The following is a 27,056-nucleotide window of genomic DNA, read 5'->3' on the forward strand; positions in this document are numbered from 1 at the left end:
AGCACCACGGTTCTGCTCGGCTGGAGTAAACCTGTACTACTCACGTGCTATCACGTCCACGAGTTACGCGCCACAACTTTTACGTTTCGAATTCATAGCTTGGGGAATTTCGTAAAGCGACACATTGCCCGTCGAAGCTCCTGATTCTTGGCAATCCCCCATGTGCGATGGGCCAGGAAGAACGAAAGAACGACCGCAACTTTTGTTCTGTAACGGAAACGGGAGGAGATAGCACAGTGGATGAGCGCTGGGAGGCTATTTCGCAGACTCGGGATAAATTCTTATGAAATCACACATGTGTTGTTTAACTATTTCGTCTTTAGTGCTACGGCCATTTTCTTAACCGGACAACAAAAACAAATACAACGGCGTATTTTTTTAGAATGGGGCCGTTAAGAATTTTGCTCAAAAATGTGGTCTCTCAGAGCCCATTTTTGGGTTAATTTTCCACCACCCATGCATGTAAAGACGTAGAAGACAAAGCCTGCAGCTTGCTATATATTAGAAGCAATAAAAGTTTGGAAGTACCACGAGACACAAAGAACTGTCGTGTTTTACAAACGTGAGTCCCCAATTTGAATACGCATGCGCACTGCGTGATCCCTATTATTTCGCTCTATCAAATGCACGGCAAAATCTACAGTGCATATACATCCACGGACAACAGTGCAAATTTTATAACTGAGAAATTAAAAAAAATGTTCCATTTTTACGCGAAATAAACAAAATATGACTTCTATGACTCCAGTCAAAAGGACTGCTACTCTATAGAGTCGAGGGTTTCTTTCAGGTATGTCGCAATGAGACGGGGATAAAGAAAAACATATGCGTATAACAACGCAGCGCTGAGTGCCCGTGTCACAGAAAAGTAGCGTCGTCGCCGTTCTGCTCGGGATCGAAAAATTGGCCAGAGGGAAACATCCTGCAGGGCCGCCTTGCGGATCCAAACTGAATCCGCGGGAATCGCATGTAGCCACCCTAATTGTTGGTTCTGGAGCACAAACAGGGCGTGTATATCACTAGCAGGCGCCGCTAGGCGGTACGGTGTAGACTCCAGTGTAGGTGTTAATGTGGAATGCGCCGTGGCACACGCTCACGGTTGGTACACTTGTTATGAATGTGTTGCTGTATACTTCTGCTGGCCGCCCAAGAAAATTCCGCATCGCTGATTTCACTAACTCTACCGAGTTGCACGCCTAAAGGCCAAGCCTCAGCAGCATCTAATTTTTCCCTACCGCCCAACATCTCCCCGTCACGACGAAGAAAGAAATTTACCGGACTTGGGGCGCCGTTAATGTGAAACAGGCTTCCCTGAAGGCCCTTGTAGCCGCAGCTTTGAGGCGTAACGGGATTGTTCTTTTTGCCTTTTTATTTTTAAAGAAACTCTGGTGCCTCAAGGAATCAAATAGTATAGGGCGCTCTCTTCCTTGCTATTCTTGTTTGGCCGTATTTTAGGTGCTCATTGTGTGGCTATTTCTTTTTTTATATTGTGCGTATCATGCTTCATGTTCCTCCTCAAACGAACGCTGGTTTTGTGTATTCATTTCTCTTTAGAAACCTACAATGCATTCGTTCCACTGTGTCTGCAATGCGTAAGTTAGTAATCAAGAAAATATATAAATAATCAATAAGTGTTAACTGAGCAGGAATGCAAGACGCCGAACTTTGGGTTTGGTACTACAACTTCATCTGTCTTATTGTCATGCATTTTCACTTATAGACGTGTAAATCGAACGCGTTGAATTTATCACAACATTTTTCATTCCCAATTGCGAAACAAAAAACAACAGATGCGAAAGAAGGAGGAATACTAGGCGGTTCGAAGTGTTGTATTTAATTACCTATATTATAGGTGTCTTTGAAAGGCCACGCTTATTTGAAAACGGCAAGGCGATCGGTCACCCGTTTGCTATACCACGTTCGGGAACGGTAAGCATAAACTTCAGCTTGGAGGAATCTCGAAACAGACGTGGCTAGCCTTCACGAGTTATTCATAATATTTTCGGGTGAAGAGAAATATTTGTGCACATTAAGGGTTCTTGTAGGGGCTGACAATAGCAAAAAGCAAATCAGAAAACTCAATGAATAACTGCTCTTCTGCATTGTTACTGGCTTTGCCCCATATACTTGTGTAGCGATGAGCAGCGCCTGACTGGCAACAGCTAATAACACTGGATTTTATCAACTGCAGTCACGTCTTGCTTCGTGTTTCAGCTACAAAATGAGTTCTGCATAGCAAGGCCTCCCTCACTACGACAGATGCATCCTGGCAGTGCAGGAGAATTGTGCATGGAAATTGTCGGCAGTGTGCTTCTTTAGGTAGAGAGCACATTTAGTGGGGGGGCTGTTCATTTTGTTCGTGCGTTTTTCGAATGTACGCTCAAACGAGCAAACCAGAAACTTGAACTTCGCGCCTTCAATAAGGGGCTAAATATGACTTTGTATCCCCCTGGAGCATCGATATTTATTTTTTCCGCCCGTTTGACAAGAACGTAATATAAAAGTCGTTCATAATCTTGGGATCACCGAATCCATATTTTGGTTCTTTTAATATACTCGTTTTCTCACTGTGCGCAATACGCGTTCAAAGAATGATTGCTAGACGTCCTCTGGAAATGTTCAGTATTTCTGGGTGTACAGACGGCTAAAATATTTATCATTTCCGCTCAGTGTTCGCGTATAGGATGTGTGCTCGAAGGCCTGAGGCCCGACTCCAGACGGCTTTTGCTACCCACCATCACTCGTCATTGTTAAATCCGGAAAATGGGGGTCAGCTGAGGGTGGTACTACCGCTAATCTTCCATCCGGAATATGCTAACATGTACGAGTAACTGATGCACGCCATATATGGGCCCTGCTTTTTTGAAAGACGGGATATGCATACTGGCATGAGCTCCACTAGCCGCTTTACTTCGCACGTGCACCTTTCTTCGGCAGGCGGGTGGATGTGCTCTGCCCTACTTTGTGTCTAAATGAGTCATGTATTTTAAAAAAAAAAGTTCAATTTGTCTCAAGGCTTCTGTTCGGTTACCTTGAGTTGCCATAACAAGATGTGAAAATGCAGTGCTAACGCAGACAATTCTTTCTTACAGGACGGAAACCTTCAGCTACATCCTCAGCCACCACGGATTCAAACTCCCTAGAGGAACGTGCACTCAGAAGCGTGATTTACAGTAATTTGGGATCTGAAAGGCCGTGCGTAAAGCTGTGTGATGCTAACCCATATTTTTTTGGGAGGGGGCAAATACAACCGGCGTTTTTCCCAAGGGGCTAAATCTTTCGCAAGTTGTCCCAAAGTTGTCACCGTTATGTCGTTGCTTTGCCCCCGAGGCTGCCAGTATCAGCGTCGCAAAATAAAGCGTCACCTGCCACGGTTTGCAAGGTGACCGGACACTAAAATCGAGGATACGTTCGTGGAATTCTCGGAAATGACGGCCAGAATTTGCAAGGATAAGGAATTTATTGCTTTCATTCCGAATATTATTTTAGCGCGCAAGACGTATTTAAGATGCTTCAAAAATGTAGCAAGTTTAGGGCTATTTTAAATGATTTCCCCGGGTTTCCCTCCGCCATTCAGTGGTGCTGAGAAAAAAAAGTGGAAGATTTCACTGTTGCAAACACGGGATGTCGTGTAAGCGGAGCATCCATCTCTGGTATGCACCTTTTGCACAATATTAGGTTACATACATCACATACCACACTGCGGATATGCGATACTCTCTCTACGTGTACAGCCATGCTAGGGTTCACTATACATACAAAAAATTCAGAGTAGAGCAATCTTTTTATGGGTTTACCCTCAGGGGTCTCGCGCTGAGCAAATGATTGATGTGACGTTAGTGAATGGCCTAGCCCGCACCGAAGGCGCCAGTATTTGTAGCAACGCGTGACACAGCAGAATAAATTTCGTGCTCGTCAAGGGGCCCAAATCGAAAAATGCAAGTTTGGTTCATTTGAAGGATTCCCTCGTTAGCATAACACTGACACTACCTTTAGCGTAAAATTCACTCAAGTAAGCTACTAATGGGTAAAACAGTGTATAGGCATGCGACTTACCAGCTACTTTTCTGCACTGCGGTTATGTCTTATTATGGGCAGCTCGTTGCGATTGCCTAAGGCCGACAAATATAATACCAATTAAACCGTGTATAAAAATGTGCATAGTACCCTATTTGAATCTCAAGTGCATCAAATCAGTGCATATTCTCTTTTAGCAATAACAGTGACGTGATAAGCACCAAACGTTACGTAAGAACACGTAGACGTACAAGCAGTTAATGCGGCACTTCCCGACTGACACTGCCTAAGACAGCCGTCGGGGGCGTTGGACTTGTCGGACACTACACTGGCCAACTGAAATAGGCGGAACGATCCCTTAACAAGATGTGAAAATGCAGTGCTAACGCGTACAATTCTTTCTTGGCAGGATGGAAACCTTCAGCTATATCCCCAACCACCACGGATTCAAACTCCCTAGGGGAACGTGCAATCAGACGCGTGATTTACTGTAATTTGGAATCTCAGAGGTCATGCGTAAAGCTGGGTGATACAAACCGATATTTTCTTTTTTTTTTGGGGGGGGGGGGGGAGGTGGGGGGGGGGTCGAGTCATAGCTAACGTTTCGCGAAATGATTACTATCAACTCTAGTGAAAATACGGTACAACGGAAGGTTCAGGTAGTTGGATCTGATTCATAGATGAAGTGCAGACAGACAGCACAAGAAGTGCTCGTGTTGCCTTCTTCTTGTGTATCGTCGGTCTGCGCTTTCAATATAAGTAAAAATACAGCAGGTATAGAAGTTGTCAGAGGAACAATGCGAGAAGTGGCCATGGAGCGGTATTACAGCGTAATCTACGAACGCGGACGATAAACATGATAACAAAACGGCCATCTGTGAGATGATAGCAGCCCTAATCAACATGCTATGCTTAGTTTTAGATACCCGCTATGGAAGCGTCATTGCTGGCGTCACGAAACATGCAATGTAGTGGTGAATTATAAAATCGGCTTGTTTATATACCTGATGAATAAAGACTAGGTCGCTATAATACGTGTAGTGCACACCAATTTTGCTCAACCGGTTTTTAATCTGGGAAGTGCGGGATGCTTCATAAATGATGCTTCCCCCAGTGAACCAGATCACGTAAGATTGGCAGAAGCACACGAACATTGTTTCTTGCTCGAACTTTTAGGCGAAGTAATGTTTCATTTTTAGCTGCAATAAATAGAAACCGTACATCCAATGACACATACAGAGGTGGAAATTAGGGTTAACAAAAGCAAAGGAATAACATGAGGAAAACACAAAATCTAAAATTATCCAAAGGAGCCAAATATCAACATTGTTTGCACGCATGGGGCAAATACAGGCATGTCAACAGAAATACCGGGATTTGCAGAACAGGTTTGTGACTTCTTGATATGCAAACAAGCAAAAAATTCTACAGAAGAACCTAGCGGATGCGCTGGGCCGTTTTTTTGTGCCTGCACAAAAGCGTCGTTTTCTAGAGCGTCACAAGCTCCGTCAAAAAACATACTTGGCGCTTCCGCTTTGCTGCCAGAGCACGACATTTCACGCCTCCTGCTATTCCGTCGGCATGCTTTCGCAGTTCTGGCGACCCATCTAGGTGTCTAATATCTATTGTGGGTCACGTCGTCATTTTTTGGGGTGTAAAAAAACCCTCATTTTTGATCTCGACTTGCTCTCAAACCTTAGTGCGCTTTTAGCACTTGGGTTGGAATTCAAAAACCATCGCGTTCCTCCCTCAGCACGATGCGCGGTCGTGCGGAGAAAGCTTTGTTCAAACCAACGACGCGAGCTGGAATGTAGAGCGAATCACGAGATCGTTTATTTCTCCTTGTGGAAATTATGGGAAATACGGAACGAATGCACGTGAGCACTACTCAGACCTGAGTATCTGGCTGTTTTGTTTGGTCCCAAATTTTGGGAACCCTAAAAACTCTTCTTACATGTTCACAGTGCCAGCTTTTTCGTTCAGGGATCATGTTGAACCTACGCACTGCCGGGACTCGTGAAACCCAAGTAAAAATAACTTCTGCAGCCCACACGTAAGAATAGTTGTAAAGCAAAAACAGCGCCTCACGTATTGCATTTTACAATTGGGTGGACGGTGAAAAAGTGCCATTTGTGATCGTGCACTCACACTCTCAATTAAGACGTATTTTCCAGTAGATTTTGCAAGAACGAAAATGACACCGGCCTTTTCTTATCACCGGAACGTTGAACTAACTTCCAGGTTAACCTAGCTATGTCATCGCCTGAAAACGTGGCGGCATAGATCTGGTTTCCACATATTGCTGCGGGCTCTTGTCTGTAAATAGGTTTAAAAAGGTCATCCTTATAACAAGTTGTCACGTGAAAACATTTTTTTCGGGGCAATGGCAACTGCACATGTATTCTGCCAATAGAGATAGGTAGAATTTTGCCATTAGTAATACTAGCTACATGCATATATATATATATATATATATATATATATATATATATATATATATATATATATAGCGAATCAGAAAATGGGAAATGGGGGGCTCCGTGAAATAAGACAGAAAATAAGGGTTGGCAGCCAAGAAAACTTCGGAAAGCAAAGGGGAGGTTGTATTGGGTCATAGAAAGAGATGAAGAATTTTTTGAGTCGAAAAGAAAGTGGTCAAAAAATGCCCGCCAAGTGGGATCCGAACCCACGACCTCCAGAATACCGGTCTGGTGCGAAAACCACTACGCTACCGGCGGGGCTGTTTCCCCAGCACTTTCTCGGGTATTTATGTTAAGGTATTTTTGTTTCCTGCACTTGGGGGTGGCAGCCAGCGCCACTCGGACTACTCGGGGAGAAGGGGACCTTCTTTTTAACCCCCGGGCCGTGACTCGAGTGTCTACGACATGTCGAGAGTGGTCGACCAGCGTTTAACCCTCTTAAGCTCCCTTTGGCACCAAGACTGCCAGAACAGAGGCCCTCGCTAAGCATGTAGCGAATCAGAAAATGGGAAATGGGGGGCTCCGTGAAATAAGACAGAAAATAAGGGTTGGCAGTCAAGAAAACCTCGGAAAGCAAAGGGGAAGTTGTATTGGGTCATAGAAAGAGATGAAGAATTTTTTTAGTCGTAAAGAAAGTGGTGAAAAAATGCCCGCCAGGTGGGATCCGAACCCAAGACCTCCAGAATACCGATCTGGTGCGATAACCACTACGCTACCGGCGGGGCTGTTTCCCCAGCACTTTCTCGGGTATTTATGTTAAGGTATTTTTGTTTCCTGCTCTTGGGGGTGGCAGCCAGCGCCACTCGGACTACTCGGGGAGAAGGGGACCTTCTTTTTAACCCCCGGGCCGTGACTTGTATATATATATATATATATATATATATATATATATATATATATATATATATATATATATATATATAGTAGTATTTCTTAGTCAATATTGAGCTTGAGGAGCGTCGCATGACAATATTGGGCAACATTATTTAGCTTTTATTACTCCATTTTGCATTGCAAGAGCCTTTGAATATTTTGCACGTACTTTGTACGTAGGGGACTTCTACTTACGGATCTTGTACGTACCAATTTTGTACGTAGTTTGTCTACATTCCATTCTTATGTAACGGAAGCGCTAAGGAAGCTGGTTGTTGAAGCAAGAATGTGAAGGCTGATAGTGATAATGTTTGAATTAGTCCGTCCGTATTTTTCCATACTAGGCCGTCTGTATAGGCATGCACGTTGGACCCTGCTCAACTGCGACTGGGCCAGTCATCACCTTCCTGTTAGGGAACGCGATACACCAAAATGCAGTAATCCCGGTTCTTGAAGCTCGTGGTCTGCATGCCTTCAAATGGTGTGTGACAACCTTTCCTTCCTGATCGTTGCATCCGCACGATTTTTATCATCGTTTTTATTGATATTTCAGCAAAATCTTTCCCACGTACGCCCCATACATGAGCTCAGCCATTCATTGCCAATCGCTTTGACATGCGCTATCTCACCTCATTTTTGAGAGAAGTATTCTGCTCTGATCTGCTTGGAACGCTCTCTTTACCTCCCCACTCCCAGTTTTGACAAACTTTGTTCTCTAGTGAAATTTTAGTTTTTCTGAGTAGTTTAGTTTTTACGAAGCTTTACACCATGTTACCCGTAAAGCTTCGGTGGTTTCTCGAAATTAAATGTACAACTTATACCTCAAAGCTGGAGCACAACTTCTAAATCTAAACTAAACAAAATTCTGCCATATAAAAAAAGCGCTTCGCCATATCGCAAACTCTGCCTTTGATGCACCCTCATATAATCTTTTCTTAACTTACCAGACATTGCCATTCCCACGGTTATAAAGCTACAGGCTTATTCTGATGTATAAAACAGCGTTAAAAAACTGACCAGGAATTTTCGTATTTACGTAACTTCAGAGTAGCTTCAGCACCTACACACAGTTTCCGCAACGACAGAAAGTGGTTGAATCCTTTTCCTAGGACGAACCGAGGATTAAACAGTGTTGATAACCGTGTTAGAAGGTTGCCGAATGACTATCCTTATGAAAATATAAATATCTTCAACATATGTAGAGCCGATCTAAAATTAGAATTAAACATACGTCTTCAATACGTCTGTTGAACCTCATTTATGAAGGCTATATGAGTGCATGAAAATGTAGTATTCAAACTCCGGGTACTCGTCATCATATTTGTGCGCATACATGAATATATAAAAGTATATTTTCCAAATTTATTTCCTTGCGTAAGATGATATTCTTGCTATGGTGTAAAGTATTAGTGTGGAATTATCATTTAGATTTTATAACGTTTTGACTTCTCGTGGCACGTTGTCATTTCCTTTATTATTCACTGATGTTAAGTAGTAAAGCACATTTACATGTTTTATTTTGTTCTCATCACTTGGGTGAATTTGTAAGAATGAGGAGATAAGCACCTCTATGGTTTTATATGCGTCGTTTTCACTGTGTAATAACATACATGGCTTTCTGTTACCCGGGAGATAAAACACTGATATATTTTATATGCGTTTTTTTTTCAGATTTAGATCACTCAATTTGGTATGGGTTACTGAGGCAGACAAATCTGTAATTAATTTAGTTGAGTAGTTTTCCATGCGTACACAAATCTTCGGCCAATGCTGTACGCCGTGGGCACTGCGATCCTTTGAAGCTGCCACATGACGAGGTTTTTATCCCCATTTCCCTGCATTTATTTATGTTAGGAATACTCAAAGAAACAAACTTCAGGTGCATTTATTCCCGGATTTTTTGCCATATATGACACACAAGGGCGTTGTGGTTTTTATAGTAGAAGGGCCAGTTGATTCCCCTGATGTTACGGCTGTAAAGTACCCTTGTTTTCACAATAGCTGTGAATATATCTGTAAGCAATTCTTAACTATTGGAGTGCTTCCTTTTCGCAACCCTGCTACGAATATTTATGCGCCTGATTTTTCCCTCATCATCAAGATAAACCCTGAATGGTGTGATAGTCACAAAGCACGAAACAAGCTTAGAGATTTCCTGAGATCCTTCACGATGTGTAGAATCGTAGTTCTCAGCGCATGAATATGCGAAAGGCTTTTATAAATAGCATGCAGAGACGTACCTGTATCCACAAGTTGCACAACTGCGTGGACAGTGAACGGCTGTGAATTTATGTGGTGTTATTATTTGGAGCATCGTTTAAAACGCTAAGAGCAGGGCACCAGGGAGGCCGGTGGTGACGTCTTGTGCAATCTAGGAATGACCATGGATTCACAAGGGCTGCGGTCATGGGCGTTGTGTGGTTTGTGGCAACACTGCAGTATAAAAAAACCAGGTGCCCCTGTTCTCGAAGTGCGGTGTCCCGTTTTATAAGATCTATGTCCGGTTGTAAATTTTACCTGTCTGTTCCTTTTCTTACTGGAAAATATCAAGTATGCCAAAAGAGTGTTGTCCATCAACGGAAGAAATCAGGACGGGGCAACTTCAGGGTCATTGATTCAACCTGTTAAAGTTTCTCTTGATGTCACTGTCTTCACTTGGTTCTGAAACCATGTAAATACTGTGATTTAGCTTTAAAACGCTTGTGTTTATTTTGCATCTTCTGGTATGCAACGTAGAAAGGGAAAGGGAATCCCCGAGGGCTTATAAGTAATAATGGTTTATGCTTGCAAAACCAGGCGGAAACTTTGAAAACATCTGCACAATTTACTCAATCAAGAAGCGGTCATATCATGCCGGCCTGGAACGGACAAGTTACCAAATTGTTGGCCGACTTTCTAAGTTGCACAACGCGCTGTCCTGCCAAAGGCACCACAAACATTTCGGCCGATGAAAATTTCGCGTAGTGTGACAGGTTTCTCGCTGGATACGTCGTTGAAACTGGGTGAAGACAGGTCTGCCGACGGGTCGTGGAAAATGGATGGCGCAGCGAAAATTTCGCCCCGACGAGTTTCGTGCCGAAATTATGGGTCGTTTTATTACTTTTGTAAATAGCATTCCGTCGCTTCCTGGCTGGACGTCCATACGCCCAAAGCACATTAGGCATTGCGGCAACGCAGTTTCCGGAATACAGTTACAGCTGGTTGTAGCAAAACAAAAACTGAAGAGTGCGCGGTCTACAGTTCGTGGCGGTAGATTTTTAGCAAGCGCGAAATCTACCGACAAGGCTTTCTCGTAATGTAATTGTTGTGGGGGTCAATGGAGCCAAAATACTACGACTGCGACGAAAATATTCGGAAAACCGCTTCCAACGCTCGTAAAATACGCTTACAACGGATCCTCAAGCGGCTTAACGTAGAAGAATTACAATGTAGACGCACGAAGCGCATTTATTTTTTTTTGTTCTGGTGTATCCCCTCGAAATTCGGTAGCCCAACACTAGTGAGCTCTGTTGGGCTAAAGGCACCAATACGAACACTGCGTCCCCACTTGCGCTATGATGTAAATACTAAAGAGATGCTGTCGCCTGTATGACGCGTTTAATTCGTGAATAATATTGATTTTTGTGTATGCTTAGATGTCTTTTCGATTGATTGATTGTAGGGTTTAACGCGCCGACGCAACGCAGGCGATGAGGCGCGCCGTAGTGGAGGGCTCCGGATTAATTTTGACCACCTGGGGATCTTTATCGTGCGCCGAAATCTCGTACACACGGGCGTTTTTGCTTTTCGCCTCCATCAGAAAAGCAGCCGCCGCGGCCGGGAATCGAACCCGCGACCTCGTGCTCAGCAGCGCAACGCCTTAGCCACTGAGCCACCGCGGCGGGTGATGTCTTTTCAGGAAATATTAGGCCTTTTAAACGTGCTCTTAAGAATGCAAGTATCGAAAGCTTTTCAATCCCCTTGAGTATGGTAGATCAGTTATCACAAGCTCATGTTTTTCTTTGTATGTGTGTGCATGTGGTCATGCGCGCGTATGTGCTGCCTGCACATTTCAATATGCTTGACATTGATTTCATGATATCTGTTTTCTCGAGCGTGATAAGAGCATTGGAATGTATAAGACATGAGCGCTTGAAGGTGCCTGTGTTTTCTCATGAACCCTCTGTCCGTACACGCTAATGCACCCGAACGCAATGTTCATATCTTATTCGTGTAATTCTTGTGCTTGTGTGTTTACGGGCGTGTAATTTGTGTGCTTGTGTGTTTACGTATGCATGTGTGCCTGTGTGTGCATGTGTGTGTGTATGTGTGTGTGTGTGTGTGTGTGAGCTGCGTGAGTTTATGTGTGTGTGTGCGTGTCTGTGTGTATTTGCGACCTGCGTGAGTATATATGTGTGTGTGTGTGTGTTTATGCCTATGTGGCTGTGGCGCTACACTGTACTTCGCGATTCACGGCCCTTTGCCACCAGTATCCCTTCTTCATTCTTTGTTTCTTCGATGTGTCGCCCTGTACCTCTGGTGCACCCCTCAAGGAAGGCCTAGCCCTGTTGCTCGGAACTCCCAAATAAATAATTAGTCGTATCGCAATAAACCAACGTTCGGATTTCCACTTCAAAACTTTAAATATGTCCCAGTGACGGCACTACAAAAATATGCGGTATTAACTATTCACCGAACTAGACGTGCCTTTCGCGGTTTGTTCATCACAGTATGTGCGCAGCCAATTGTAAATTGGTATGAAGGCAATGTGATGTCGGCAAGAAATAAAACAGAACAGCTCTTGTTTGTTTTGCTGGAAGTAGCGAAGGTGAAAAACAAGCCCCTCTTCTTCAGAAGCGGATCTCATAACAACCCGGTCGCTATTATTGTTCTGGTAAAAATGCGTAAATGGAGGTTTGACGTAACGTTTTGGGGCCTATTCAAAGGCTCAAACAGCTTGAAAATGCCGCCGCAGTTATAAGCGTTTCAAAGATACCTGTCTTTGCTTCTGCAACCGACATCCTAAAATTCATTACGCATATCCACAGAGACGACGGACGAAAACGACAACGTTAGTATCGTACCTTTTTATCTGAATCCCCATCTGCCCTTCATGAATACCCACTTAGCCACGCGTGCGGTATGCCTACGGTAAGTCTTATTTCTTGTTGTATTTTACTGTACGAGATATTGTCCTTGTACGATATTCAAACGACACAGTGGTATATATACACCAGCCATTGTATGTCAAGCCATCTTTAAACAGTACTCTTGGAGTTTTTGTTGAAATCGTCATGTGCACTGTCATTTTACAGTATCGTAGTCGAGCCATGAATGGTGCAGAAAAAAGTTGAGTATATCTGTGCCGGTAAGAAAATTTGACGTACATTAAATTTCGCTGCACGGGTAGGTTGAACGAAACCAACTTGTACTGAGATTTCGGGTAGTCCCTGTTTATCTGGCACTAAAATGGGTTCGGAAAAATACCAAGTCGACAAAACTTATGCTGACTCATCCTGATATATGCCCATCCACGCAGCCTTTTCCGAAGACGACTTATGACTTATAACCCTGGCACACGCGTCCACTCTATTAGAAGAACGTTCCTTCCAACGGGATGTTTGCGCAAGGCTGGCAAAAGCGATACTGCAAATGAGGGCACTGCATGCTTTATAATGAGCTGCGGGGAAGGATTTTATCAACCGGCAGCATTTTATAGTTCCCACTTGGCCACAAAATGTGGAAGCTGATAGCAGAACCCACACGCTGCGCTTCTCAAATTCAAAATGTTGCTGGCTGTACATATGTAATGGTAAACAAGTACTTGTTTTGCTATCGGCAGAATCGATTTGTGTTCTTTGTTGTTCCTCTTTCATTTGGATACTGTACTTTGTACGACAAAAGTCACTTACCAATTGGCGTTACTGCTCCATCGCTTACTTTTAAGCCGAAAAATGAGAACTGTTTGCGGAAATCACGGAAACAGCAAAGGTGCAGAAGAAGTTCATCATATTTTGTAACCGCTCCACCACGCCAGTGTTTTAGGTTCGTGAATCCCCAGCCTAATCATTATAATGCTAACGTTTGCGTTACTTGGAGCTCTAGTGCAATAGAATACGTTTAAAGAATTCAATTTTACTGCACGTGTTCATAATTTCCCCCGGCAGCCGAATGTGTGAATCCAGGAAGTAGGGCACCGAAAGACAAACTGAGTCAGAAAAAAATCCACGTTGATTTCTTTTTCTTTCTTTATTTCTTGTAATCAGTGTGTACCTTCATATTGTTACCTTGTTATGAAACTTCCAACTTCGATGTACGCCCTCCCTTATGTAATGCCTTCGGGCTCTTAAGGTTGAATAAATGAAATGAAATGAAATGAAATTATGACCCGAACCTAACAAGAGAACGTTACCTAAAACTTGCGGAAGTGCTCATAACGAGACGCCTTAGTAATGCCCTAGGCAAAGTTTACCATCGCTTACTTTTAATTTCAAAAATGAGAACGTTTTGCGGAAATCACGGAAACAGCAAAGGTGTTGAACAAGTTCATCTTCTTTTATATCCGCTCCACCATGCCCGTGTTTTAGGTTCGTGAATCTCCAGCTTAAACATTATAATGCTAAGGTTTGCGTTACTTGGAGCTCTACTACAATAAAAAACGTTTCAGGAATTTCATTTTACATCACGTGTTCATCATTTCCCCCGGCAGCCGATTCTTTGAATCCCGGAAGTAAGGCACTGAAAGACAAACTGAGTCAGAAAAAAAGCCACATTGAATATGACCGAAAACCTAAAAAGCAAATTTTACCTAAAACTTGCGGAAGTGCCCATAACGAGACGCGTTAATATTGCCCGAGGCAAAGTTCAGGAAAATAAATATTCAACCTTACCAAATTAAGGTTGCAATTCTTCACACATGTCCCACCTTTTCTGCAAATTTACTTGGCTTTTTGAAGAGTGAAGGGAGTTTTGAAATTCACCACTGCTGTGACCATCTTTAGTTTTCTACCGCCCGCTGACGCGGTAAAAAGCAGTGGCATAGGTAGAAATAACTTCTGGGCGGATTTTTGCGGCGCAGGTTGATAAAAAATTAAAAAGCAGAGCCTGCAGCCAAACAATATCTTAATCATCATTCTGCTCCGATAAAGGGGAAAGGTTAGTTGTTTTGTACTCTGTAGTATCTGCATAAAAATACCAGCGCACACCGAAGTCTGAGGACTTGATTCAAAAGTGCTCGAAGACCTGATTCTAGGAGTTTATTTGTTATGGCGCATAAACAAACACTCCAACAAAAAACCATATACCTTCTTGCAGTTCCCCAAAAAGTTCGAAACGAGTAGAGAAGGGGGTTCAGCACTAAAATATTGGGAGAGCAACGGGAGGGGGGGGGGGGGGGGGAGGTCTCACCCCGAAGCACCCGCTCGGCTTTTCCCCTGCTGCAAAAAGTGCAGACGTCAGCTTACCAAATATTGTCCAAAATTAAGTCGACAGGTTTTTTTTTTTAATTAGGGGCTTCGATTTACGCGAAGACCAGATCTATAGTGAGGTTTTGCTCCCTGGGGGATAAAGAATTAGGTGGTAAGTATTGATGTCGGTGGCCTAATTAAGCAAAATTGAATAAATTCCTTGTCAGTGGCTGCAGTAAGCAGGCATGTTTGTATTGGAAAGTTGGACGCAATCGTGTTTCCACGCAGTTTCATTTGGCAGAATTCTTCTAGTGCATCCGTACACCGAGATATCGAACTCCGAAGTTTATTTGCCGTTCGCATGATTACGCATGCTCGACGCTTTAGACCGGCGCAAAGCTCCTCCACTTTGTTCTGTGTTTCGAGGGCGGTTCCGCGTACTGCAAATTGCGATAAGGCCAGCCAAAACTGAAAGGGCATCAGTTATCACTTTTTCCTATGCCTCCACCCTGTTGTCAAACTAAACACCGCACACAGCACGCACGTCCCCGAAGGAAGGAGCGTTGCACCTGTTTTTACTGGCTTGCGTGCGTAACCAAGCGAACGGCAATTAAATTTCGCGGTTCGATATCTCGGGATACGGATGGGCTAGAAGAATTCTGCCGAATGAAACTGCGTGGAAACACAATTGCGTCCAACTTTTCAATACAAACATGACTCTTTACTGAAGCCACTAAAACGTAAATTATTAAAATTTAGGTAATTGAGTCAGCGACATCAATAATTACAATGTCATTATGTGTCCCCCTGGTTGGATAGCCTCACGGCAGATATTGTATTCACGAAAACCTAAGCTCCTAATCTGAAGAAAACAAGAAAACACCTGTCGACTTAAATTTGATGACCCTGTAAAACATGCTGAAGCGAAAAAGGCTGCTCGTGAACAAAGGTAAAGGATACAGGATGCAAGAAACAACTCAACGCCAATATATTTAAGCTTAGATAGCATAAAAACACAATGAAAAGTATCGTTAACCCATTAAGGTAGTTGCCCAGGTGACCGCTATGGGAGCAGGTTGGCTTCGACGGTCCAGCCTATCACATATGCACTACCACCTTAGGCATGATTCATCCAGCCGTCACCGTGCCCTCACGGCGCTATCGCGTCTAAAAACAAGTATGATAGCTAAAGTAAGTAGAGATTGAACTGGGAACAACTGAACAACGTCGTTTCATTTATTATAAGATATGATTAGCTAATTTATCATTCACATGATACCTTAAATATAATTTCCGCGGCCATATTTTTCCCGCTCTTTTACCATCATGTTTCCGTCTTCCGTCTTGAATGACGGTGTTTCGGGCCTATTCTTTTTAAAAAAAAGCATGCGATGGTAAGGGGCCCGTGCTTTACGTTTCCATAATGTCAAGTCGACAGTACCAAGGGAACCACGCAAAAAAAACCCAACCAATCGGATAACTGTAATCTTTCCCTACATTCAGCGAAAAGCGAGCATATAGCTGCGAACGTAAACACCCACACCACAACCCCCCGATAGGAACATATATCTGCCTAGAAAACGTTATCCTAAGCTGCCAGCCCTTCGAAGCCATCGCGCGTTCGCTCTCCGTCAGGTGCTTCTGAAAGTGTTTGTAGTTTTCGTGGCGTCTGGACGTTGGATGGTTATTTTCCAGATTACGTACGCTGAAATAAAGGCGAAACTGATCAGTAGGCAGGCCACGCTTTACTACCAAGGGGTTTTCCCATGCTTTATGAACACTACTCCGTTCCGCTCCATCGCGGTTATGTTTACGGGATGTATCTTTGCATAATGTTCACAATAAACCTGTGCAGACTGCACCACAAAATGAAACCAGCATCATGTACCTTTGCGCCTTAGCTAATACAACAAAGATAAGAGCGGTATTATGAAACCACTCACGTTAGTATTCTATCCAAAAAGGAACCCCACCTGAAAGGTGAAACTCCTTTCTTCTAGTGCATAATTCATCCAGCCTACACCGGAAAACGTGCCCGAATGGCACTATCCTGTCCCCCGCCCATTACCTCGTATAGCAATTTAGCCGAGCTGATCTGCCACCGATGTTGAAGGGACTCTGCAACACTTTTTTAACTTTTTTTTGAAAACCTAAATGCTTGGAGAATATAGTCACCACACACACCCAGTACTGAGAGTAGGGGGTCACCAAGTACCTCAGCCAAATATTACTGCTCTGTGCCCTTCAGATAACTTGGAAACTGGATCAAAAGAATTTTCTCTCTTTCCCGGTCTTGACGTTCTTAGATGGTTCGAATTAGATCACTATGGCCATGTAGCGGCTGTTGGCCGGTTTTTCTTCAGTTGCAGCAACGAACGCTTCTCGATAGGAACCTAAAAAAAGCCCCCAAAACACAGCACAAATAGAAGGCGCATCTGGTGCGACGAGCAAATCACTCAGTGCCGCTCCGTGCAGTGCTTCCAAACGTGAAGGAAAGATTGAAAGCGTTTATGAAAAGTGTTGCAGGGTTTCTTTAATCGGTTTTCGCATTGACCACTCTGGATTGCACATCTGCTCTCCACTTAACCGATAGGCGACTCAACTTCCGACCTAAACAAAATCGAATGACTGCTTCCTGGTATCGCTCTTCAATAGATAAAAAGATGGCCCAGCGCGCGCAGCCTAGTGGGTCTGGCGTGATCTCGAAGAATCTAGGAAGGGCGCAAAATCGACTCTTCCTCCCACAACTTTCTTTTTTCAGCGTAACGAACGAACGGTCTTCAGGTAAAAAGACCTTGTTTGTACTGGCAGCAAGGTTGAGCAGGCTTTGTTCTTTTCACGGTGCAGGAAATGTAGCCATTGTCATAAGATGATTCCTCTCCACAAAGTTGTAGGTATGTCGCCATAAAACAGGTTTATTTACCCAGCTCTGACGTTGATAGAGTGGAAAAGCTTGTAGACGGCAAATATTCAAGGTGTTTCAACTACAGGCAATTGTGTGTTGGTAGAGCTAAAGAGTGATAGCTGTTTTTTTTCCAATTTGTGATATTTTTGAAGCGTCAGCTACACTAGCCTAGGTTGAGCAGTTTCGCGTTGCTCCTGTAGAGCCGTGCTGCGCATGCGCAAGGAGCAGTGACGTCACATGGCGTACAGAACGTTGCTCGCTGCTCGGCGTCTCTCACACACCTCACGCGCCCAGCGTCTTCGCCGACCTCCGTTCCGCACATGGCGCCCCGGTTCACTTGATGATAATGCGAGGGGTGGCGGGGTGTGAAACCGATGGCTCGTGCGTCGCAGCAACCCCGGAAACCAGCTTAGCTCTTAGGTGATTGGTGACGCTGTGCCGGAGCCGCTTGATAAATATACATGTGTCACATAATGCGTTTACCGTGTTTGTGTCATTTAAGCAGCAGCAAGAAGAATAATCAAGCTAATTATAGGCAACCATGAAAGCTAAGAATAACCAGATGAACCAGCTGAACCTTAGATCACGCTACGTATATCCGGGCATAGCCCAGCTAAGCCAGTGGTATTTTTTTTCAAGCCGCTTGCGCCAGTCGTACGTGATAAATATACTTTGGACAAAAGGCAAGAAAAAACAGATAGCAGAATAAAGCAAAACGCCAAGAGCCATGCGCCAGGCCTGCCGATAGACCCGACGGAGAAGTAGAGAACGTCAATGCAAGCAGCGAATCATCCCCGAAGTATACGAGGTTTAGCTACATTTTTCTCATGCTTGCGAAACTCCGCTCATATCGCGTAGTAACCCATCATGAAGTTTCTGATGGACATAATCGCCAGAAGCACGTCCCAAGTTCTGCTATGAAAATTGCCCGAGCACAAAAAAACACAAATACATAGGATCGCAGCCTGTATAATTGCCTCGGAGCTGCACAAGTACAGTCTGTGGCCAAAAATAAAATATACTTTTGTACAACTCATGTTGCTTCTGAGTTAGCTACAGGTGAAAGGTGAGCGATTTCTCTCTCCCCACGGCAAGCCTTTCGTACTACGCCGTCCAACGGCATGCCCTCGTAGAAAAACTAAAGGGAGTACTGGTTCGCGAGGAAGTATCCCGTTGGTTGTAGACATTCGTTAACGCAGATTAGCAATCAGAACTCCTGCTCTTCACCGTGCGGGGCAGCGTGAGCCCGACGTTTCTTTTCACCAGTTTTGATTCTATTATCATTCTCCAAAACGTAGCGAACCTGGGTAAACACTCCTCCTTTCACTTTATATCTCTCTCTGCCTCTACGCGACGCGACTGGCGAAGCGCATGCGCGATAAGGGTCACCGTTGCCACCGCTGCCGCCAGGCAAGGTAACCGCGCGCGTCTCATGCAGTTAGGGAATTCTCGCGTCGTGTTTGCTTTCTCGGACATGATGATGCAGAAAAAGGGGCGCCAATACACCAAGAAAAGCCGTAATTTTTCACCCTAAAAGCGAAAAACTAGAAACTCTACCTATGCCGTGAAGCTGAGCTGGAGAATAAAACTGGTGTCGTGTGTGTGCTGTGCTTAACGACAATTTTGTCTATTTTGTATTGCTCCTCAGCGTTTCTGACCGCACGTCGGGTTCGCACACTTAACGCTAATAAAACGTTCAACCGCAATTTTAGCTAGTGCGGTTACTACTCAAGCGCGTACGCAGGCATGGCCTCGTTGAGCCGGCTGCACGCCTGTCGCCGCGGAGGCGGCGGTTGCCGGTGTGCACGACGGGCGGGACAGGGTTGGGAGAATCAAAAGCGGCGTTACCGACCCGAGAGGGCGACAAGATCTACTCCATATACCCTCTACTTGGACATCCTGGCGTTGTTGCCACGGCAATTACAACGCCTCCAAGGCCAACATGGCGGCCGCGCTCTTATGGCAATTACAACGCACTTACGTTTCCCCAGGCTCACCAGGGGAGGATTTGGCGCTATTACGGCATTTAGCCCCGATGCTAGGTTGAAGGCTAAGAGGTCGCCTTCTGGCAATATCGACCTGACGAAGCTCGTTCCAACGGGTCAAGAACTAGCGTACAGTAATTGGCAGAGCTTAGATTGTTACTTTTATTCTGTACTTTTCTGTCGCCATCCTAAACGTTTCGCGGAACCATTTCGTTATTTGGCTTTTCCATTTCCAGGTTGCGCGCTCAATCCCTCACATCATAGAATACCGACTATGCGAACCGATTGCAATAGTGAATCATATTTCCTACTTTTTATTGCTTTCTCTAGATTGGGAACAAATTCGAGGGCCAATCGCCCGAACAACAACATCCTTGTATTTTTATGGTTGTGTTATGAATCCGTGTTATTTATATATTTATTTATTTGTTTCATGTAGTTATTTATTTATTTATTTATTTATTTTTATTGGGGAGGACAGCAGAAATATGCATGGAGTATTAGGTTGCGATGTACCGTACGTGAGTGATAGATTATAAAGTGAATAAAACCTAAAGACCAAGTTGTAGAGAAACAGAAACCCAGAAAATACTAAAAATAGACAACAACAGAAGAAAAAACAGCCATACGGTAGGTATGGCTTACAAGAATTTAAAAAAACGTACGTGGTAAGGACGGAAACATTAACTAGTTCGTTTGCGGATACTGAGTACATTGTGCTAGCGTAAGGACGGAATACAAGATAAAAAAAAAACACAGGAGGAAGAGATTTCCATTCTAGACTTCCATACGCTAGACTTCCGAAGTCTAGCGTTCGTCCCATGGTTTTGTCCTCTCGTGTTCCATCCTTGCGCTAGTACAATGCGTTCAGTAGGAACATCTGTTACAGGTTAAATCCTTTCAAATCTGAAGTGTGCGGTAGAATGTAACCAATAAATGCTGTGCAGATAATCCAGTATACAAGTTATTGTAAAGCAGCAATGCAGACTTCTTGCATCTTGTACTGAGCGAAAAACATACTGCCATGTGTTCTCTATTTCAAAACGATCTTCTTCGCGTCCTCTTGTTTTTCATTATAAACTCACCCGTCCTCTGTCCAAGTCGCCCATTGTTGGGTGCACCAATTCTTTTTGGACCCTCCATTAAAACAGTTTTCACTACACGAAGAGTACCAAACATTAGAACGTGGCTATCGCTCACACCTTTCCTGACACGCAGGCGGTTGTCTTTCTAGATTTTTAATGGGACAAAACGGATTTGGGGGCCGTCGAATAAAATGGTCTTTCTTCAGTAGACGATATCATTCTTGTCACTTGGGTGTCCTCCGCCACTCACGAAGCTTTAGCTTTTATGTAATTTTTATTTGACTGTCTTGCAATGCTCCTTGAACTTCTCCGTAAGGATCGAAGCGTGGTAATATAAGCTCACTGCTTGAGACCGACTTTGACGCGTAACCGCAGTTTTGTGGCAGAGTTTCCGCCCGCCCTTATTATTCGGATTATTCGAAATGTTCAGAGTGCTGTTTGGAATGACTGTTCCTATGGGAAAATGTTGTCTGGTCATGGTGCTTCGCCCTATTTTCGAGCGCCTAGCTCAAAAAGTCGCTGTATTATATAAAATACTGCCTATGAGACATGACAGCATTTCCCTATTTTAAGTGATAACACCATATATACCTCTCCCCTTTCGAAACAGGCTGCTTCATTCACTAAGGACAGACTGGTTTTCGCAGAGCGCTTTTTTTCCAGCTAGGCCAGATTCATTTACACAAATGGAGTAGTTCTGCAGAAAGCTAAAAAAGGGTGATTCAAATTTCTTCGCGCGAGGACAGTTCTTTTTACGCCCGAAGTTTAAGTACCGGAAATTACGTAGCGTAGGTGCGCGCAAAACATTGAGTGCGCGTAAAAAAAGCACTGCTGAAAAACGTGCAGCCCCCGCAGTTATCACCTGAAGTTCCACCAAGTAGAGAATGAGAAGAGGAATGCTAATTAGTTGTAGGTGTTATTTTTTACTGTCCAAGTCTCGTGAACCATATTACTACGATTGTGTAGTCTACTATTTTCTATGTGGTAATTTTGTGCGAATTAATAATCTTGCAGTTTACAGTAAGCGCATGTTTGCGTTATTATTTTTGTTTGCGTTGTTAGCTTTTTCGGCGCTTTCATAATTTAGGATGGAGGTACTGCTTATGAGAAGTTCTAGGACGGCGTTGAGGATTTCATTACATTATAAAACGTGAATGGGTAAAAGGGAATCATCCGTCTAGTACTAAGCAGTGATTGCGGCCTAGCTAATCTAACCGTGGCTATGCAAACCGAAAGCTCCTTTTAGACTGGATACCTCTTGGTTTGTCTTGGTCGACATTTGATTTAGCAGTAAGTATCATACTTAGGTATACGCTAACCGTTAAGCCAGGTCGAACGGCTGTGCCAAGGTCGGTGGCTAGACATGACTATGATTTGCCTTGGGTAGACAAGTTCCAGTGAAGGAATTCACCGGGGATATCCGCGGGGTGGTGAACTTACTAGCCGGATAGTTGTGCCTGAAAATTCTGCAGGAATGACTGAACAGTCGGCAGCAATTACGTCGACCGCGGTTTGGAGGAAGCAGGCCTCCAGGGCCCACAGGTCGCCATGCCACCCCAGGGAAGCACACGTGCCATAAAGCGCCCGAATGTTGCAGCAAGAGATCGCCTCCACGCGACGCCATCTGGCATCCCTTCAGAAGCAACTTGACTAAGGCCCTGCTACGCAGAAGATGGAGAACAAAGACCAAACGGGCCACTCGTAACAGAAGCACTTACCATCTCGAACAGGGACGCCGCACTGTGCAGCAGCCCTGGGTTTTTTGTGCATGGACCTTCTCACTCTAGAGGCAGGAACGACTATGTCGTCCTTAATTTGTGTCAGTTTCATTTTTCATTTCAGTTTAATTTGCGTAATAAATATTACACAAGGTAATCAGGAAAAAAGCTGGGAACAGCTTGACGGGCCCTGCTTACCCCTCGGCTGTTTCGGCAGTGAGATCCGTAATACGGGAATTTATCCCTTGTCTGATTCTCAAAGAGCTGCTGCTATTGAAACATTGGAAAGCTCGAAATCACATAACGGGAAGAACACCCGTGTAAAACAGCGATAAGCTTCTCCTTCTGCAGTGAAACTGTAGTGGCTTCCGCGGGGGTGGCAGCCGAACCGAATGAGCGCATCAAAAACATGGACACGAAGCTATTGGCGACTCTGCTCCAAGCAACGCTGAGTACCGAAGCCGTTTATACGGCTATAGAGCGTAGACGGCACCCACATAACACGTTCATCCTGGTAAGAATCCTCACAGCATGTTCTAGAATTCCAGACTACCATTTACCTCCTCAAGAGGGTAGCGCACTGCCAGATCCCTACTGCCGCGTTCGGTGGAGACGCCCAAGATGTTCTCGAAGGTCAGCTGCGCGTGTAAAGTCACAACTTTATTGTTGACTGATTGATTGTAGGGTTTAACGCGCGAAGCAACGCAGACGATGAGGTGCGCCGTAGTGGAGGGCTCCGGATTAATTTTGACCACCTGGGGATCTTTATCGTGCGCCGAAATCTCGTACACACGGGCGTTTTTGCTTTTCTCCTCCATCAGAAAAGCGGCCGCCGCGGCCGGGAATCGAACCCGCGATCTCGTGCTCAGCAGCGCAACGCCCTAGCCACTGAGCCCCCGCGGCGGGTACAACTTCAGTGTTGCTGCTCACCTTGATTCTACGAGCGTGAATTCCTGCTGTATGCGCCGTCTTCACGTGTTTTACCCTTATGATGGGGTGGTGTTCGATGGAGATTTCAATGCCCAGCCTAACGCCCGGGGGCCAGCACATTTCTCAAGGTCGAGGAATAAAACTGCTGGAAGAGGCCTGTAAGGTGGCGCTGTAGGTTCTAAACGAAATTAGTCCACCGACTCGACTAGGAGAGAACCCTTGGACAACGTGATACCATGCGAGACTTTACATGAGCAACCGCGGACGCTGTCACCACACGGTTTCACGAGCGGAGGCTGTGGAGCAGCGATCACTACCCCATCTGGATCCAGCTTTCCGGTAGAAACAAGAAGTATAGGATGCACGTGCTTTTCACTAACTGGCAGCGTTTCAGGGACATACTTAACGAACCTGCATGTCACGGCGGACGCGACAAAAACTGCCCAGCATTGGTAGATCGCAATCTGGCGGTTGTGGAAGCCGCTAATTTCGTTCGAGAGGCTGAAGGAAACTCCGCAGCACCAGATCGTCAGCTGGTCAATGTTTGGAAGCACAGGGGGCGAACTTGAGGAGACGTACCTCGCCGGTTGACTTCCCTATACACGACTTAGCGTACGGCGATGAACAGCGAAGATACGACATTCTGCGAAACCACTCTATCACCAGCGCAGGGAATAATATTTTGTTTCATTTTCACGGCACACTGGAGCAGGTAAGCTTCGGTCAACTTTACGGCCTTTGCTGATGTGACAAGCTCCAGGGAGCGGTGCAGGCGCTGATTCTTCGCACCGATATTGATCAGGAACACTTCGGAAAGGAAGTAACTTCAATTTTTTTCCGCAACCGTGCACCTTACCTTCTGCTGATTTATGTGCTCCTCCCTAGGTGGACCAGTCGCTGCCTATGGAGACTCTGTTCCCGATAACCTAGTTTACGAAGGCCTTGGAACAAATAAATATAATAGTGCACAAGGGAAAGAGAGCTTTGTGCACCGATTCACGCGATGCGTTAAGGCATTTTTGCGTGCAAATGAAGGTCAAATCGTTTGCGACGGCGAAAGGTGGCTCGATAAGGTTAGTATAGCTCTGCTCTAAAAAGGGCCACTGATTAATGGAAAGTCTACCAGATAAACCACGCATTGACTGCTTAGATGGGCTGACTCTCCATTGATAGTTTATGATGACGTGTCAGGTTCCCTTCTCGACACAGGAACAGAGGCTGCTGTTGTATTCCTGAGCACCTTCGGGCGTTCATCAATGCACATCAAAGGCCATGTCATCAAATAATCTTAATTTTCACGTGAATGCACTGTCCATTATGGCCTCGAGGCAGGGCAGAAGAAAATAGCATCTCCGGTGAGCCCATCGCTCCCGTTTTTTTAATACGGGCCACTGTGCACAGACGGCATGGCCGATGTAGTTCAGAATACACCGCAATTGCTGATTTAACTTTATTAAAACGACAGTGGTACTAGCCTTAGAGGACAGTATTGCCCCTTGTCGAGTGTGCGGATTCACCCCTATTCTGACCTCTGCTTCGCACTCTATCGCCATCGGTGCAACAATCGAGGGTACGGGAACCGTGTCGGGCAGCCCCAGCCCGTTCGCGACCAGCACTCAACGACATCCCACACGATGTGTCCCCAGGACATCACGAGCCTATCAACAGCCGCCAATACCAGAGGAATATGACCATCTCATAATGCCCTACCCTCCGCCCTCTTGTCTGACGTTGTTACAAGCCCTCACCAGTTCGTCGTTTCCTTGAGTTCATCGCTGCTACGGGGCCAGTGTTTATCAGACCCGTAATGGTGATCTGTGATAGGGATAAGTTCCCTGTTTATTCTCGTTAAATTCTTCACCCTCTACGAACTTGTTAAGGTGCTCTGGCCTCGCCAGGGACGATCGTTTTCAGCCCTGGGTAATGTCACCAGTAGCAAAAGATGACCTTATTTAAGATAACACTGTGCTCTCAACAATTAGCGAGATGTTTGTGCGCGAAACAGGCACGGGCTCTTGGATGACCTTCATGTAAATTGTGCTAATTGATCCCCCATCTTTTTATCGCGGTTCATCCGATCCTTCCTTTGCCGCCACGTAACAACATTCATATGTGGCAGCGGGACACTGGAATCGAACCACAGAAGATGCCAGCAATGTATTTACACAATGTAAATGATAACAATAAAACTGCGCAAAAGGACGAAACGGAAGAAGAGGACAACAAACCAGGCGCAGCCTGGTTTGTTGTCCTCTTCTTCCGTCCCGTCCTTTTGCGCAGTTTTATTGTTATCATGGAACACCAACTAGCCCAACAACGTGCTTTACTAATGTAAATGATGTTGGCCGTGAGAGAGCTCGCACTGCTGGCTCTTCTTCTCCTTCTTCTCCGGAGGTAGGACCCACAGTTCCCTTGTTTCCTCTAAAGCGACAGTCCCGGTCGACTCCGCCGTAAAAGTTTAGATGCCGTGACAATGCTCTAGAATGAAAAAAAATCTTAAAATCCTTCCACTCAACGTGAACGCTACCGCAAATGCAGAACAATGGTTCGCAATAATGGGCTGTAGCGCCATTATCTGCTCACTCCTACCACACATCGCGCCGTTCACTGCCCTGTGTCACTGCTCTCTTGACGAATGGAACGGAGCGTGGTCCAATCGAATTCAAATTTCCTGCCTTCGGGGCGCTGACGCGCCTCCTGCATGAAACAGCGCCAGCGGGAGTTCTGTTCTTTTTCTGCACTGCGCTGTTTGGAACACGCCAATCTTTTTTTGCACTGCTACTTCTTTTTGCTTACTATCGTAAAAACCAACCTAACCAGCTTTCGTAACTAAATAAACGCTGGGGCTGCCGGTTAATTGCGTGTATTTCGCCTAAATGTACATGCAGTTTTCTTTGCGCTGAACAACGGGTGCGCAGAACAACAGGGAGATGTATGACAAGCGCCAGCGCTTCACGAGTTTCGAACGGTTATGACGCTATCATCCACTTGATTTTCGAAGCCTCTGTGGGACGCCGCTACAACTGGTGCGCTCTACTTTGCTCCGTTATCACTATGCTACCGTATTGACTTTCAACGAGTTGCTGAACTCTTTCTATGAACATCTGTAAACATTTATGGATTGAATTCGGGGTAGCTTGTTCCACCATCACAGACATTTGTTGTGCAAAGTGTTCACTTCTCGGAGTACATGGTAACGGATTGCGTTTTTCTGTTTTTAGGGCAGCGCTGTTATCACTAGTCGCTGCTGGCTGATATGGGGTTTAAGCTAACTTGTCTTTCTGTGGTCTATTATCTTGCTGCGTCGTCTGATTCCGACAGAGCGGTATGCGTTGCGCGTTAAAACGAGCTACGACGCCAAGGCGAGCCCATAATGTGCTCTGCACTTTGGAAGAAGTCCTTACCGCCACCACTGAGGATGATGGTCGTGGTGAGCACTGGCCCCGGAGCAGTAATGTTCGCCGAGGCCATGAGGCAACGTCCCAACTCCTCAGAGATGCACTGCAGAGCAGGGCAGGTCTTCTGTTCAGGTCGCGGCTAGTCGGATCGGATGGTCTCGGCTGGTATAGGCTATGGAAACGAAGCTGGTGAGCGGTGCATCCATGGTTCAGTGGGGTTGGGGGCTGGCCAACGTAATCAAACAGCCTTTGAGCGATGGTTAGAAGCCCAGACGAAGCA

The sequence above is a fragment of the Haemaphysalis longicornis genome, unplaced genomic scaffold (assembly GCF_048455015.1).
Source record: "Haemaphysalis longicornis isolate Haplotype H1 unplaced genomic scaffold, Haemaphysalis longicornis Haplotype H1 scaffold_4, whole genome shotgun sequence".
NCBI lineage: Eukaryota > Metazoa > Arthropoda > Arachnida > Ixodida > Ixodidae > Haemaphysalis > Haemaphysalis longicornis.